Source organism: Artibeus jamaicensis, unplaced genomic scaffold (genome assembly GCF_021234435.1).
Source record: "Artibeus jamaicensis isolate MK-2021 breed Jamaican fruit bat unplaced genomic scaffold, CSHL_Jam_final scaffold_1964, whole genome shotgun sequence".
In the NCBI taxonomy this organism is placed as follows: Eukaryota; Metazoa; Chordata; class Mammalia; order Chiroptera; family Phyllostomidae; genus Artibeus; species Artibeus jamaicensis.
In genome coordinates this window covers 50941184-50958138 of record NW_026522030.1, presented here as the reverse complement: position 1 = coordinate 50958138, position 16955 = coordinate 50941184, and positions in this window count along the sequence as shown.

Genomic DNA, 16955 nt, shown 5'->3' with positions numbered 1-16955 from the left:
AAGGATTAATATACATTAATACCCAAAATGGATAAATAGTCTTTCCTACAGGAAGTTTAAAATCTGTATTTTGATGAAAGTCTAAAGTCTGAAAATAATTTGGGTATAAATTACGTATAAATTCTGAGAGAAAAAGAGGGCTTCTTATGCTTCTCTCTAACTGTCCAAGTTGGCTTCTTCTATGGGGATTAAACATATCCATGACATTTATTACTAGAACTGTTGTATCTTTTTTAGTATTAAACTTATTGAGGTGACATTGGTTAATAACACCATAATTTTTAGGTGTACGAGATTGCAGTTAGATATCTTTTTACTCTATTGCGTGCTTACCACCCGAAGTCTAGTTTCCTTCCACTAGCATATATCTGAACGCTTGAACTACTTCCCCTTCTCCTCACCATCTGTCTCCTCTGGTAACCGCCGTTCTTTTGTCTGTATCTGTGAGTATGGTCTGCCTGTTCATTTTTCACTTTTTGTTCTATATCTCACATAATGTAACCATAAGGTTTTTATCTATTCACTTAGCATAATGCTTTCAGGGTCTATCTATGTTGTCACAAGTGGAAATATTTCATCTGTGTTTAGGTGCTAGGAACCGCTCTGCCTGGTTTCAGGAGTTATGACTACCCCCCATGGATAAGGCTGAGTGAGGGACCTCCAGACTGTGAGCCACTAAGGAGACAAAGCTTGTCTCTGCTTCATCCCCTGCATTACCCCTCAAAGCGGGGACAACCTAAGCCAGACATGATCACTTGGGAGGCCACCACGTAAGGACTCGGGGGCTGCAACAAAAAGGGAGTGATGGACCCTCACCCCCCAGCTATTCTGACACAGCCCGAGTCCCCATGTCCTCTGGGAGAAGTGCTTCCTGGCTCTAATCCACTTGAACCTAAAAACCTATGATGGGGAAGGCGGTGCAGCCCTTTGCAGGCTATAGCAGGATCCTGGGTGATCAGGCCTAAGAAAGAATATGTAAAATCCTGTGAAACCTGCTTTGTTTAGAATGTTCTCATTTAAAGGACAAGGGTCCAAGCAAGAAGTTTGTTCCTCAAAGTTTTATGGGTTTTTAGCTATCTGACCCTGACTGAGAATAAGCTCTCATAGTTCTTTGAATGCTATCTATTGTGTGATCCTTACCTGTATCCTTGAGCAAACAAACCCAATAAAAGCCTCTTGAGGAAGGGGCTCCTGGCCTTTCTCCTTTGAGGGATTGTCCACCTTTCCTCCCCAAGCAGATCATACCTTGGTCGTTCCACTTTCATCTGTGGAGGATGGGAACTTTGCAGGCAAAGTTGCCCCCACATTTAGGGCTGAGTAGTATTCCACTGATAATATAGACCACATCTTATTCTGATTATCTGTTGATGACATTTATGATGTCTCCATGTCTTGGCAATCATAAATAATGCTGCACATAATGCTTCAGCTTTCTATCTTAGTAAAACTGCTTGGGTAGAAAATTTCTTCTACATAAGCTCATTTTAGATTTTTTAACAGAAAGCTTTGATAAGTACAAGTGTGTATATATCTATTCAAAGCAATTGAGGTAATAAAATGTATTAGTATTAAGACTCAATGTGAGCCAAACAGTAAGAAAGAAAAAAAGAACATGCATCCACTTACTGCTGGATCACTATTATCTAAACACACATGGAAAAGCAGTGCACTGCATTCTATTAACACAGGCATCCTGTTGTGGTGTGAAAGACATATGTGCAAATACAGCCTCTGGCCACCTTAGGCCTCCAAGATGTGAGTTTGGGTGGGGGGGGGAGCACAAACATTTACATCATAGCAAGTAGGTGCTGCTAATATCCCTGCTTTAAGGAGAGGAACTAAGGCAACGAGAGCTTAAATGACTGGCTCAAAGTTATGTAGTAAATCATAAAATCATGATTTGAACTTAAGTTGTTGGGTTTCCAGAGCCATACTCTGCTTGTGGGTACTATTCAGTATGCTGTCTATTATATTCTTTGATGAAACCAACCTCTCAAACAGACATGACAATGGGTGGAAGTTTAAAATACTATATTAGTTCAAAATTGACAACATAGTCAGGAGTGAATAAAGACAACCTCATGCCAGAGACCCTGAGGCTTTAGCGCACCTTTAGTGAATGGGAGGCTGCATAAAACAGCGGCCACTGGGCCCAGGCTGCTCTGGTGTGAAACCATCTCTGTGGCAAACCAGTCACTCAGGTCTTGTGCAAAATGATGAACAAACATGACTATTTCACTTTATAAGTGTTGACCTACATAGTAGCTATTTAGCTCTCAGAATGTGGCCAATACATAGGAAATGCTTAATAAATGTTAGCTATTAGCCATTCAAAACCCTGTTTAATCATAAACAAAATCATATGTATTCTTCTACCAAATATTACAGTGTCCACACCATGTCTGGAATTAAACTTGTACAGCGGAGCAGGCAAACATGAGGAAAGCACAGAGTATGTGTTCCAGCAGGAGGGACTGACGTATAGCAGAAAACTTTCACTCGATGATAAATCCTGTGGTGAAGTTAGGGCCACAGAAATATGGGAACAAGTGTGGACAGAATGATCTATTCCATCTGGAAAGTTCAGGAGAGCTTCACAATGGAGTGACATATGAACTAGACATTGAGGACTGAGTAATTGCTCTCCAGAAATAACAATCCGAGCTACAAAGTAGAAACATGGCAGTGCTCCGTGTGTTGGAGCGGTGAGTGGTCAGTATGTGGTCTCATCTCTGGATGTGCAACAGACTCACCTGGCTACATCTAATATAATTTATTTTACAGAACAATTTACAAAAAAGTTGAGCAGGTAGTACAAAGAATTCCTATATACTTCTTCCCCCTTGAGCATTATATATTTTTAAAATACTCCATTGGAAATTTTGATACACAGCCTGGATTCAGTATTCTTGGCTAAACTCTGTATAGAATGTGGTAGCAGTATGTTCTGTGCATGAAGAGTGCAGAGAATGAAGAGAAGAAGAGGAGCAACGTGAATGAGGAGAAAGCAAGGTCAAAGTAAGGTAGCAACGTGTCCCATTAGGACCTGCCAAGGAGATTTCAGGCAGGAAAGTGAGATGTTCTGATTTATATTTTAGAAAAACAGACTGATGGAAGTGTGGAGAAGGTTTATAAATTAACTGGAAAAGGGCAAGAGCATAAAAATGAGTTGGAAGAATGCTGAAAAAGCTCAGGCAAGGGATGATTAGGGTAAAAAGTTGGAGCTGGAGGGCCATGTGTGGCCCTTTCGACAGAATGGGAAAGAACCACGGGGCTGCTGGGGAAGGCAGAAACTGTCTGACATGCGTGATAGGATGGAGGGGCGGAGGCAGAAGTTTATTCCTCATAAAATTGTGGGGACGTGTTTTCTCTCTCTTTCCCGCTTCCCCCATCTCATGGTGTCCCTGCTTCCTTTAATTTCTACTTCATTCTTCTGTCTGCCAGTTCTCACTCACTTGGTCTCATTATACAGAATGGCTGTCTTGTCCCTAATTCTGTAAGACCCATCTCCTCTGATGACCCCCTCCAATGGATGCTGGCAGTCATATCTCCAAGGGGGCTATCAAGTCATTCTTTCACACCAGGTCAGCCTCAGCTCCAGCCCCAGCCTCACCCTCAACCACAGGCTTATCCTCCCACTCCCTGCCCTGCACACCTCAACCCTGTCCCTGCCCCAGCCCCAGCCTCAGCCCAGCCACAGCCCCAGCCCCAGCCCCAGCCCCAGCCCTACCCCCAGCCCCAGTGCAGCTCCAGCCCTGGCCAATGGGTTGGCTCCTTGGGTGAGATGCCCACCTCTAGTCCATTCACCTCTAGCTGACTGGGGGAAGGAAGGAGTCAGATGATGTAGAGTGTGAGAGCTTTGACAGAAGGACAGGGGACAACTGGAGAGCAAGTACTATCAATATTTCTAATAAAAAATGGACAATATACAGTGATTGATTACATGGGAGGGAAAGGAGTAAAAGGCAAATATGTTAAGTACCATGAGAGAGAGAGAGATCTCATTTGCCTAAAAGGCAAATGTGTTAATCACCATGGAGGTGGAGAGAACAGAGGGGTCAATTTTGGTTGGATTAACCTTCCTTCAGAGTGTTTCTATCAGCAGCAACTTATAAGGAGGGCTGCAATTATTTTCTATTGCTGCTCTAGTGAATGACCACAAACTTCATAGCATAAAGCCTCAGAAATAATTTCTAATGTCAGTAGTTCTACAAGAGTCTCACAGGCTAAAACCAAGGTGTCAGCAGGACTGCATTTCTTTCCAGAATCTCTGGGGGAGAATCAGTTTCCTTGCCCTGTCCCACTCCTGCAGGCTGCCCCTTGCTCGACTTGCGGGTCTTTTCCTCCATTTTCAACACAGCAACCGTGACGGACTTCTCACCACACTGTGTCCCTCTGACCTCCTCTTCTGCCTCTCTCAGCCCATGCGACTCCCTTGAGTCTGCCTGGATAATATAGTACACTCTCCCTATTTCAAGGTCAGCTGGTTAGCAACTGTCACTCTATGTGCTACCTTAACCCCCCTTCATCACATAATGTATTCACGGGTTCTCAGAGTTCGCATGTGGACATCACAGGGGGGACCGGCATCCTTACACTCACCACCAGGGAACTGCAGGTGGACATGAGCCGGACACGGGAGCAGGAGGGCGAGGGCTCCTCGGAGAAATGCAGTTAGTCTGGTTTGGTTGGAGCCGAGAATTTACGAGGCATTGGGTGACAGAGCTAGAGCCACCTGAGGTCCCATGGTAGTCTACCTTTTTCATTCTGGCTATTCTCTTAGCCACGTAGTTGTATCTTGTGGTTTTAATTTGCATTTCCCTGATGGCTAATGATGCTGAACAAGTTTTCCTATGCTTATTGTCCATTTCTGAGTTTGCTTTTGTTGAGTGTGTGTGTGTGTATGTACGTATGTGCCTGTGAGTGTTGGGGTCACGTTTGGGGGGCTATGTGTTTAGAGAGTTTTGAAAATTATGCTCTAGGAGATGGAATGTGCTTTGTAAGTGTAAATGGCAGGGAGCCACTGAGGTTTTTAGAGGAAGTGAGGAAATAGAGGAATGAGAAAATAGGAAGCACATGCTTTAGGAAGGTAAATGTGACATATCAAATATATAGATGTATAAATTTGTGTATCTGTGTGTGTGTGTGTATGAATGATTGCAACATGGAGAATTTTAGTTAAATCAACTCAGGTGGGAAAATACTGAAATATTCTATGTCAGAAAAATGTAGGATATAAACTAAAGATGTAGCTGTGGAGATGCCTCATGAAAATGGAGAAAAAACTCTATGGGGCATCTGTAGATTAGTTACCCTGCTCTAGGTTTTTCCAGGCATTCTAAAAATTGCTAAAAGTGGTTGCGGTTTCACATTGGGAGATGACTGTCTGATCACACACACAATGGTGGCTCTTTAGTGGGGAAGTAAAGGTGATCTCACCCCAGTGCCCTCGGAGTTGGGTGAACAGTTGCAGGTTGCAGTGGGTGGGACTGAAGTGAGACTATTAACATTAGGAAAGAGGAGTTAAGCCATAAAGCTGTGTCGAAAGGATAGTAGAACAAGAGGGGCCAAAGCAGCCCTTGAGAAGCTGGGCCAGGGGCCAAATGTCTGTCAGGCAACAAAGAAAGCAGGAAGCAGCAAGCAACACGAGAGAAGATGGGCTGGATAATGCTGGGGACAGGCTGTGAATGCCCGGGCAGCTTTTTTATAGGCCCCTAGTGTCTGTTTTCTTAGGGCCTAGAGGGGGATGAGAATGATGCAACATAATATAAACCGGGTGACAAGGTGTAAGGAGGTTTCCTGAGCTCATGGCCAGAGAGTGCAACTGCGTTGACTCTACATCACGTGGATTCCACTGCACTGATACTTTCAGAGGAGGCAGTAGCTATTGATCTCCAAAAAAAGAGTTTGTGCCCCTCTTTTGCTGCTAGGGGTCAGGAACATCTTCTCACTAACGCCTGATATTTGTAGGGAGGAATGTAATCATTTAGTCTCGGCTTCCTTCCTGGAGGGCGCTGTCCCATTCCTCTGCAGAGAGCCTTCACACAGCTGAGGATGAGGGCCTTGCCCAGGGTCACCCTGTACGACAAGGTTAGAGTAGGGTTAGCATTTACCGTGTGTGCCCACTCTCGGTTTGGTTCACTGGTTCACTCTGCTTGTAATCACGGCAGCCCCTGGAAACAAAATCAAGGAACTATGAGGCCAAACAGTAGCCAGAGGATTCAGAGGCGAGTAATAATCTGTGCTCAGTAGTATCATGTAACAGCAGGAGATGGGCCTCGCTGTCCTTTGGACCAAGTACCACAACACGTAATACACTTTAGGCATATAATGTCCCTGCTCCCGTTTCCTTATTTTTAAATTTGTGGGGTGAGTGTGCAAAAGATTGCCATTTTTTTTGTAGGTAAACAAGTGCTCTTGCACCCCATTGGTGAGTGTGAAAACTGTGATACAACCTTGTTTGAGAGCAATTTGGCAGTTTTGTTCGCAAGACTTGAAAATGAAATCTGACTCCAGAATCATAGTTTAGGAAGAAACTATATAATAATTAAGATGGGAATAAAGTTTATGTACAAAGATGTGTATCCAAGTATCAGCTTTAATAGCAAAATTGAGAAACAACATAAATGTCCAACTGCAGTTGAATGTTTAAATACAATTTGGTTAAAAGTGCAGAATAGAACACAACGTATCCATTAAAAATGATGCTGCGTAAGAGGGGCTGGCAAACTAGAGCTCATGGACCAAATTAGCTTGCTGCCCATGTTTGGAAATCAAGTTGATGGGGGCACAGCCACGCCTGTCACTTACATATTATCAATAGCTGCATTTTTGCTACTGTGATTTTGTGACAGAGATCTGTATGACTGTATTTTATGTCTGTAACTGTCTTTTTAATATTTATTCAATTTTTTTCTGTGCCTCCGTAGTACCATGATATTTTACTGCCATGGTCATTAATAGGACAAAATCGTAGTGACTTTAGTTTGCAATACACAGTGTTTACCCCAAAACAAGAAGATCCCTTTGACGATATTAATTAATACTTCAATCTTAAACATAAGACTTCTCCATCCCTCATTCAGCTAGACAACTAGAAACAATTATAGTCGAGCTGCCTACACCAACATTGATGGGTAGCTTCTCTTTCCTCCTTCCCCACTTTTGTCTCCCTGACTTTCTTCTCTATCTTTCTAACCCCAGGAGAGCCAGAGAATAGGGTGGAAAAGGACTGAAACATTCTTACTTGCCTGGTGTTTTTATGAGAGGGCCTCACCATCTCTGGGAGGGAGAGGCTCCCTCACAGTTGGATACTCGCGTATTTTCTTTCTTTCCAGAGCCCAATTGGACTGACTTCCTCATGTAGCCAGCCCATTTTCCTGCAGCGGCTATGGCCTGGCTTTTCCCCTGGTCCTCTGCAGAAATGGTCTCTCTCAGGTTCCCATGCTTTTTCTAGGTTGCCCTCTTGGGCAGCATTTAAAATGTTTCAAGTTTGGTTTAATCCCCAGAGTATCCCACAGTAAATATCCGTGCATATTTCAGCTTGACACACTCTGGCCCTGCAGTGGACCCCAGAGTGGCAGGAAAGCCTTTCGGTTCACTAACTGAACAGCTGGATGACTCATTTCTGCCTTTTAGATTTTCCGTGTAGATGTCAAACATTGGTATACTTCACCCACCAAATTCCTGCATAAACACAGCAAGACCTGAAGCTTCTTTGAAAACCTTTCTCACTTACATGAGGTGAGAGAGAGTGCCTCTTCTCCTTTGTGAATGACAGTTAGATGGCGAGAGAGATGGCATAGCCCACTGCAAACAAGTCCTCATTGAAAACTCTCCAGCTGTCTGCCTGCTGTGGGTGAACAGGCTATCCAAACAGGTCTCCTTTTCGTTTCTCTGTGATTGATGATTTAATAGGTGATTTGTGTCTCCTCTTATGTGTGTTTTCAATGAACATCATTGCATATACGATAAGAAAAAAAACACTTAAAAGATGTTGTTTCCATTTTACAATTTTCGATAGTTTGAGTCTTGGACCATCTATTGTTATTTATGAAACAGGCTAAAAAGCATAGCATCATGACTCTTGCATAATAGCTGTTTGGTTTGTTTAGCTCCAAAGTTATGAAAGACCTCTTAAACAGAGGTGGTTTCACTTAGAAACATAGGGTCTCTTATTTCCTGCCTTTCTTGGAACCCAGCATGTTCTTTTCTGGTGAAGAGAAAGATCAGCCTTCACTCAGAAAACCTCATGTCCCTTTCTAACTTACATACTGTTTGTTTCAAACTTAAGCTAATTACCCAAACAGCACCTCTAACAGAGAAAAGCTGACACAGAAACTGGACAAAGTCTGCATCTCAAGTGCTCTGAGGAGAGAGCAGTAAGTAAGGTGCTCTGCACAGCTCAATAATTTGCACCACAGGAAAGCCATACTTCCAAGGGCAGGCAATATGTCTGCAGTCCCCTCCTGGAGGAAGGAGGGCCAGGAGCTCATCTTTATGGCTTGAGGCTTGAAAGCTGCTTAACTGGGCGGAACGCCACCTCCTTGCCATCAAAGCTGTCCACCTGGCAGTGAATCTCAATGAGACAGCTGACTGGCTCAGCAGACAAGTTGCCTTGCCAAGGGGATGAGAACTTAACCAGAAGGTCTTTCAGGAAATCTGTTTAGGATGTGGGGGATGAAGAGGAAGAGAAGGAGCAATTCATCCCGTGAATGAGGGAATGAGAAGGATGGCTGTTCCTTCGTTACATAAATGTTTTTTTGAGCTTTCCTGTGCCCTTAACTCACTGAGTCCTAAATTCTAGGATTCTGATTTTGATTCTGATATTAACATTATGCATTGAGAATCCTTTGAGAATAGCACATGAACTTCGATTCAATTCATTGAACAAAGCCAGGAAAAGTCCTTAAATTTTTTCTTTTGAAAATTACCAATACAAATAAGAATATTGCAGAGAGGACATGAAGCTATTAGTTTTTAAACTATATAATTGAAAAATACCTTGATTGTTACCTTTCACTAAAGGCTTAGAATTATAAGCCTAAGAATTATTATTCTTATCTTACCCAGTATTTGCTATATGTCAGGATGGTATCATCTGATGCCCTTCAGAACCTATGGGTGAGGCTTGTTATCCCCACTTCGAGGGCAAGAGAAACAAGATTCAGACACGTTTTGGAAAGGACTATGGACAAAATATGAGTAAATGACAGAAGAATGATTCAATCCCCAGTTTCTTCCACTCCAAAGCTCAGAATGTTATGGTTGATTATACCAGATTTGCTATAACAAATAGTGTTTTATCACATGATGAATAACAAGGGCTACAGAGACAAGAGTGTGTGAAATGTGTGTGGGATATGGAGATGTTCCTCCAGACTGCTCCCCCATTCCATGCCCCGGGGGAGGGCTGAACGCAGGAATGGATGAAGGCCTGGGAATAACCTTCAGAAAGTCCAGTCACTGTTCTACTTCTGGCTTGGGGTTATGACAAGATGGATCCTTCTCTGTCCTTGACAACAATGAAAATTTATTCATTTTTGGGGTGTGAGTGTTTTATATAGCTTGTCTTTTTAAATGATGCCTTTGATTCTTTTGGAATTAGATAAGGTCAAATTAAAGAACAGTAAAATAAGAAGGAATAGAATAAAGTTTTTTATTTGCGACTCCTAAAGCAAAGCCTACTCAAGCCAACAGGCTATTTGGAAGCAGTATTTGGACACAACTTAATGGATCCGCAAACTGGGCGAGTTTGACTCCTAGCCTCACTACTGCTGGCTGGGTAATGTTGGTGGGGTGAGTCATTAAATCTAAGCCTCAGATTCCTTGTATATAAGTATGAACATTAGAACTTACCTCACAGCTTTGTTGTGAAGAATGCATGAGGTATTCCATATACAGTGCTTAACAACCCTTGACCACAGTGAATACTGAAAAAAGTAACTAGCTATTAACTCATCTTATTGATATAGTGTGCTGCTTCATTCTTGAAAATTAAATATCTATATATCTATGTATCTGTATCTATCTATCTATCTCTCTATCCATCTATCATCTATCCATCTTTCGTGTAGAATGCTTCTTCTTACTCATTCTTATGGTTTAGCTTAAATGTTATCTTCCTGAAAGAATTGATTCCTTCATTCACCGCATCATTGAGGAATGAACAGGAAAGAAGCAGCCCCATTCCCTCTCAAGTCTGGTTCAGGAATCCATCTGGGTGCCCTTGTAGCACCTTGTTCTGACAGCTGTTGGAAGACTTACACATTGTGCTGAAGAAGCCTGTTTACTCACCTGTTATTCCCTTAAAGGCAGGAGCTTTATTTTATCTCTTTATCCCCAGCACCTACCGCAGTGTTTCAAACACAGAATCTATACAACAAATATCTTACTGGGAGAATCTATTGAACCTAACAAGGTGAAATATGTAAAAATAGGTTATTAGAAATGCTGTTACATTTCTTGGGTATTATTGTAAAATATAATAATGACCATGACATACAATTATTCCCAGTAATTTGTCCTCTCTAATATCACTGATAAAGAAAAGGATACTTAACCCTTTGCTAAGAAAAAGGCCAGGTGACATCATCTCACACCAGGGCTTCACTAAACACACAGTTTCATATAGAAGACCTTTTTCCCATACCAAACAAAGTGCATGCCGATTTTTTAAAGTACAACTAGGTGTGTAATCATCATTTGTATCACGTGTAGATGTCATTTCTGCTGATCTCAGTGTGGCTCACTCGAATTTCCTAGTTCATTTCATCTAGGAGGAGCTACATAACTGAAGTGGTGAATATTTTTTTATGACAATGGCATTGAACACTTTAATTCTCAAGATGCTGAAGATCAGGGGACAACTTTACTGTGGATTCTTTTGCTGTTTGCAGCATAGCTGTCTGGGTGTTGTTAGGGCTTTCCAAAGCCTCCCCGGCGCTGCAGATGGGTGCTCTGAAATGAGAGGAGGGCAGCAAAATGAGCCAAGGCTTTGTGTCTGCTCATTACAGGCGCAACAGTTATGCAAACTAAGAACCCAACATTGTACTAAACTCATGCCAAAAATCTTGTCCCACACTAAAACAAATGTTTGAATTTGCAGCAAGCCTATGTAGAATAAAATCAATATGCTGTTGTTGGAATACATATCTTTTGATGAAATTGGTGCTTAAAAACGTCTTGGACATTTATTTTGAATGAGCCTTATCTAATAGCAAATTGGATATGCATTTTTTATCTATTAGAGATGGAATCATTGAAATTGTCTGTTCCCCACCCCCTCAAAAATTCTTTTGGGAGGGATGTGATGAGAGCAGGAATGAGCCCTTTTGTCCTAGACACTTTCCTTACCAGTGAGATGGTTATTTAGTATGCAGATTTTAGAGATGAGAAAGCCAAAGTTTGGGGTAGTCCAAGATTTTCCCCTACAGGTGAAGCAAGTATTTGAACTCAGGACTGTACAACATCCAAGTCCACATTCCATCTACTATATTAAGTTACCTCTCAGGAAAGGTGAGTTTTGCCTATGGTCTGATTAAATCACTCTAATATCTAATTTCCTCATTCTGTTTACATGAGGTTCTTAAAACGCGAGCCATTTCATTTTAGGAAGAGAGAGTGGAGAACTGTCAGATATTCACTTGGTCTTATGGTTAAGATATTATGGACACAGCTTTGTAAATCCTTTTGCTCCAGGAAGTAATAAATGAACAATGACAACAACAACAAAAACAGCCTTTCAGACTTCAGATTAGTTTCACACTTCATAGTCCCAGAGAAGGTAAAGAAGAAGGGAATGGTTTTCAGTTGTTGTATCTAAGATCTTTTGGCAGAATATTCCTTGCCAGAATATTCCTGCAAGGCCACAGGGATTTTTGACAATGATCGTTTGATTTTTGTTTTCAGCACTGGGTGACATTCCATTTATCCCTATTTTCTCGCTTTTCTTCATAATTAATCAACTAACTCCCTGTTCTCAGGCTTACCAAACTGCAGTGTTTGTAGTATCTCATAAATGGAGTATCTCATAAATGGAACTTTATTTTATTTTTTGCCTCCTGTCATAATAATTTGCCTGGCACAGAAGAGTTCAGAACACAGTTATACAATGGAAGTTTGAGTATTATAACCTCACTAATTTGTTTCCATTTATTATTCTATCAAATTCCACTTACCAAACTAGGACACAAACAATGCAGCCATGAAGACACATCTGGAAAGCAAATTCCTTCTAAGAACATTTTATCCCATTGGGGCGGGGATCTGGAGAATAGTCACATGCACCAGACAGAGCAGGTGTGGAGTGGGGAACAGAGGGTGGAAGGGGCCAAACTTAATCTGGAGGAGAAAGTCCCTCTGGGCCTGTGAAAGCTGAAGGCTGGGAGGCCCACGCAGGTGAGTCGGGGATGTCTAATGTGGCAAAGTTGTAGGTAATGGATGTCTACTATGTTTATATTTAAATTTTAAATATAAAATTTAGGGGGCATTTTAGGAGGCATTTATTTTTTGTTTATAGGTGATCATGAGATGCAACTTTATTTTTTTTAGAAGGAGAGTCACTATTCTTAAAGTTATAGATGAAACACTGATACTACCTCACCGAGTGGAAAAGCCACTTTACTATGTAATACAATACACGCTTAAATCAGCTCCTTGACTTTCTTCCTTCTCATTGATTTGCATGATTATTTATGTGCTAGCATTTTGTTCTTTTGATCCTGTTAGCTTACTTCATTTATATACGAAAGTGATCATCATGGAGTGTACATTCTTCACCTGGCAGCACCGTGGGGTTGCCGGGAAATCACACAGACATAAAGGCTCAGCTCTAGAATCTTAATTCTAAATCATTTTATATTCAGGTCTAGAAAGATTTCCCACTGTCATTATTCCTATTTTTCATAATTTTCTTGGCAATTGTTATGCATTTATTTTCCAAATGAGCCTTTAAATTATTTTGCCTAGTACTGAGAAAAATATTCTAATCACCTTTTGATTGAAATGAACTAGTTTTATTACAAAGTGTATTTTGGGATACTAAGACACAGTATGTCCTTCAGTGTATTTATTTCATATGCATTCACATTATCAAATCTCTTCTTAATGTTGTTAGCTTTTTTTAGTCTTTTGGTTGCCAAGAATGCAGTCATAATTTTCCTTTTTTTCATTGTTAATAACATTTCTTTTATTTTACTGTCTTAGAACACCTGAAACAACATCATTTAAATTGTGATCACTTATTTTCTTTTTAATATGATGTTTGATACTGGTGTTAAATATACAGTCTTTGCATTTCTAATGTGCAAAATATTTATATTTTTTGACCTGGAGTTTTTAATTAGAAATGGCAGCTATTTTTAAGAGGGGTTTCTTAATGTTAATTATTGTATTTATATTATGTTTCTCATTTATTCTATTCATTTGAGAAGTTCTGTTGCTGTATTTCCTAATGTTGAACTATCCCTGCATTCCAGCTATACTCTGCCTGGTCATGGGATGTTATTCTAATATGCACCTGGTTTCAGTTTGGTGATTTTTACATATAATTTAGTTTCTGCATTAGATTCATATTTATGAGTGAAATTTTTTAGTTTTCTTTTTATTCTATGTCTATCAGGTCCGTGAGTAAGGTTATGCTAGCTTAGTAAATTGAATTGGGATGCTTTCCATCTTTTGCTATGGTCAGAAATTTTTTGAATAACATGAGGATTATCTGTTCACTGAGAGTGAGATAGATTTCAGCTGCAAAACCATCTGGATCTGGCACATATTTTAGTGAATAGATAATTTCTGAGCAGGGTTTGTGGTACAGTAGAAAAAGGACTGTCTTTGTAATCAAAGACATATTTAAATCCATGCCCAGCCTTTGCTGATGGTGTGCCTTGGATGAATGACTTCTTTTCTTTTCTGTGCAATAGTATTCATCTACCTACCTGCCTATTTACCTACCTGTCTATCTACCTAGCTATCACCTTGAAGGGGAGAGTACTTCCCCAAAACATTTATTACATGAGAAATTGAAGAGCTGAGTAGTGTCTGACAAGTAGGTGCTCAATCAATAGCTATTTCTCATTTCTTTAAGTCATTCTTGTTGTAACCATTTCTCTCTGACTCCACCCATCTCCATAATCTGCCCAAGCAATAGATATATTTATCTGAAATCCACTGGGTTAAACTTGCTAAATTCTCTATGATGTCCCTGTGCACTTAGGTGAACCCGACAGCTGTGCTGAGACTGTAGGGTCTGCTGGAATGACAGCTGCATTGGTGCTCTTTCCATGATATTACTGCTCCTAGTTTTTATCAAAGTTCAGGAAAATCTGATGAGGAGGCATCCCCTGGTTTCCAAGCTTTTGAATATATATATTCATTCTACAAGGCAGCTTTCAATAGCATAAACATGCTTTGGGATTTCTGCTCTGTAAGAGCTGCTCGTCTTATAGAACTTTGGGCCAATCCAAAAATCCAAAGCCAAGTTTATTGTTCAAAAGCATTTATTTGGTGCTTTAGTAATTTATTCCAGGAGTAGATGATAGCCCCATTTAATTCTAAAATATTTAATTCTAAAATATTTCAGTATAAGAGATTTTGTGGATTTTTCCCTCCCCCCAGTGGAAAGCATTATACAAAACGCTTGGGTGTTTACATGAACGATTTCTCAATAAATTCAAAGGGAAAGGTGATTGATATTTTGAAGTTCCAACAAGAAAGAGAAATCCATCCAGGCTGTGGCTGTATGAAGCTAAGATAACTTCCTGAATAATTAAAATGAAAAAGACCATATAAAGTAGAGCCCATCTGGGTAGATGAAAAATATATATAAATATACACACTAATGGACGCATTATAGTTTTTCTGAAGAATACATTACAGATTGTTAACTTTACATTTGGAAGAAGAACTTAGGATTCGTGGGGATAAATAAGTAAGGAAACAGAGATTTACATTTCATTTTATGTAAATCTCTCTCTCTCCCTCTTTATTTTTCACTCTGACATTTTTATCACAAATTTAAAAAATTAATTTATTTGAATATACATTTTATTATATGGCAGTATTGGCCTTTTCCCACCACTAAATTGACTATTATTTATATTTGTATTATTTACATTATTTGAATTAGGGAGCCAAAGGCTTAAATCTAGTCACAGCCCACATTTGTTTGAACTCCCTCATCCCCTCATTTGGGTACCACGTCTATCTTCCATTTGTTCTTCATCTTACATTAGGCCCTCCAAGGAAAATTTACTGCAAGTCTGGCCCCAGAAAACATTTTTGGAACTTAAGCTTTGTTTGAGGGTGTTTTTGAAAAGGAAATTTGCCATCATCAAATACAGTTTCTTGAGCCCACACAGAGTGTGTGGCATGGGTCCAATAGTTCCTTTCTGGGTCCTTTGAGATTTGTTTATTACTTTGAAAATCAGAATTTCCATAGAACAGCATAAGCCTTCCTTGCCTTATAGCCCAATAGAATGGCTGAGCAAAGACATTTAACTTAATTTTGAGGGTTGGTTTTACCACATGTATTAACAACGATAAGAGCAACTACACAGCAGAACAACCATGACTGAATGAACACACTGCACAGGAAACTAAGCTTCATTTTATTTCTTATGCAACTTTCAGGGTCAATATGATTGCTGGGTTTTGCTGGGCCAACTCAAACCTGTTCAGATGTTTGGGTGCAGAACTGATGTTGAAATAATCATCCTTGAGGGGTGGATTAAGTATGAGTTATAAAGCATGATGTTGACAGCTGAAGCAAATTGTCTTTCAGTTCAAGAGCAAGAGCCTTTGCTACTAAGACAGGCTTTTGATGTTCACTGCTTTTCCTTTTTGCTATTGCTCCTGGCATTTGGGTTCTCAGGAGTGTTTACCTTTGGTTATGGGGGACACACTCACTAGCTACCTCTTTATTGTTGGGTACCTAGTGATAATTTGCACCTACCCCCAAGATAAATCTCAGTTTCCATAAAGAATTTTATTTGTCTGTCTCCTCTGATTCACCCATCTCCTCTACCCCTCTCTGCCCTCCCTTCCTGCTCTCTCTTTCTCTCCCTCTTTCTCTCACTCTCTCTCTCTCTCAAATGCTTACTTAGACCTGCATAAGAATGGGTCCAAGGTTTCACTAGTCCATACTGAAATAAGGAAATAAGAGCAACATCATATATAGCTATGGCACTCATCAGGGCTGCTTGTCAAATATGTGCTGTTCGTTAGATATTACCATCTCATCTGGCACATGGTCAGTTTTCACTTCTTGGCTTCCTCGTGGTTGAATAAGGCCAGGTGACAAGTTCTGGCCAATGAATTATGAGAGAAATGGTGCCTGATATTGTGGAACACTAATTGCTGGTGCAAGAGTGTGCAGAACTCCCCTCTCCCTCTAACACAGCCATTAGCTATATTTGAGGTGGCTCCTTCCTCAGTCTTAATCTCTAAGGGATGGCCACTCCTGCCTACCCATGAAAAGCATGCAGCATGCTGTTTTAAGTGGCTGAGCTTAGTGGGAGGGAGAGTATTCATTACTATAACATAATTTACAATACAACAGTTAATGTGCATACTATCCCAATATAACAGTTAATGTATACACTAATGCTTGTTATACTTTCTTAGTAATGTTTCTAATTTATTCTGATATTTTTCTACCTTTAATGTCCTTGATAGAAATTCAAAGTTGGCACCCTATGACAGTTCCCTTTCTTTGTTGTTGTATTTTATTTATCCATAATTTCCAAAAGTCTTGAAACCACTACTTTAAGTCATCCTTTATGACCCAGTAAAATAATACAGTGGACTGACCTTGTCCATTAGATTCAAATTCTTCTGTAACAGATATAATGTGTGGGTATCCATGCCGTTTAACCTTATCCCTCTCTCCAGGGTTATACAAAGGCTCACCTTTTCACGGCCTGTTCCTTAGAGGCTTCCTAAATTTCACTTTCACC